At 54.0% G+C, this 907-nt stretch overlaps 1 long non-coding RNA gene across 1 annotated transcript; it reads right to left on the bottom strand.

Moving 5' to 3' along the window:
• Positions 1-190: 190 nt before the first annotated feature.
• LOC104957587 (uncharacterized) lies at positions 191-795 on the bottom strand. The gene is made up of 3 exons (XR_799678.1): positions 645-795; positions 601-606; positions 191-218 (listed from the first exon to the last, which is right to left on the bottom strand). It is a non-coding gene; the product is annotated as an uncharacterized lncRNA (long non-coding RNA).
• Positions 796-907: the final 112 nt, after the last annotated feature.

Below are 907 nucleotides of genomic sequence, written 5' to 3'. Positions count from 1 at the left end.
CGACCTCCCGGGTGAAGCCAGCCGCACCCTACCCACTTGACGCCACCCACTGTCCTACTGAACAACATCCTCCTTAGGTCCTTACACTAACAGGATAACAAACCCACAACACCCATCCACACGACCCTAGGCCAGTCGCTAACAATTCCCATACCGGAACCCATAACACTACCCCTAACCAAACCTAAACCCTCGCCCGTGCCATTGGTCTGGACTGACTCACCACACTCCACCACAATTCCTATCCTGTATCCCCACCTTTCCATTACCAGACCCACTCCCCATATAGTCTCCCCACACCTTTGGTAACGTTACCTCTAAAAACAGCACCCAACGACATTCCCACCACATTTCTTACACTACACCCCATAATTATGTTGCACCTCCGGCGGTCCCAGCTGTTGGCCGGTCTCGTACCCCGACCTCCCGGGTGAAGGAGCCGCACCCTACCCATTGAGCCACCCCACTGTCTATGAACAACATCCTCCTTGGTCCTTTACACTAACAGGATAACAAACCCACAACACCCATCCACAGACCCCTAGGCCAGTGCTAACAATTCCCATACCGGAACCCATAACACTACCCCTAAACCAAAACCTAACCCTGCCGAGTCCATTCGGTCCAGGAACTGGGACTACGACCACACTCCACCACAATTCCTATCCTGTATCCCCACCTTTCATTACAGACCACTCCCATATGTCTCCCCACACCTTGGTAACTTCCTCAAAAAACAGCACCCAACACATCCCACCACATTTTCTTACACTACACCCCATAATTATGTTGCACCCTCCGCGCCGACGCTGTGGTCGGTCGTCCGTACCCGTACCCGTCCCGGTCGGAGCGACGCCGCCACCCTACCCTACTTACGACGCCACCCACACCTACTACCGAACCACTA

Source organism: Notothenia coriiceps, unplaced genomic scaffold (genome assembly GCF_000735185.1).
Source record: "Notothenia coriiceps isolate Sejong01 unplaced genomic scaffold, NC01 NC01_scaffold00027436, whole genome shotgun sequence".
Lineage (NCBI taxonomy): Eukaryota > Metazoa > Chordata > Actinopteri > Perciformes > Nototheniidae > Notothenia > Notothenia coriiceps.
Note: the sequence above shows the minus strand (reverse complement) of the source record. Positions and strands in the feature narration are given on the sequence as shown.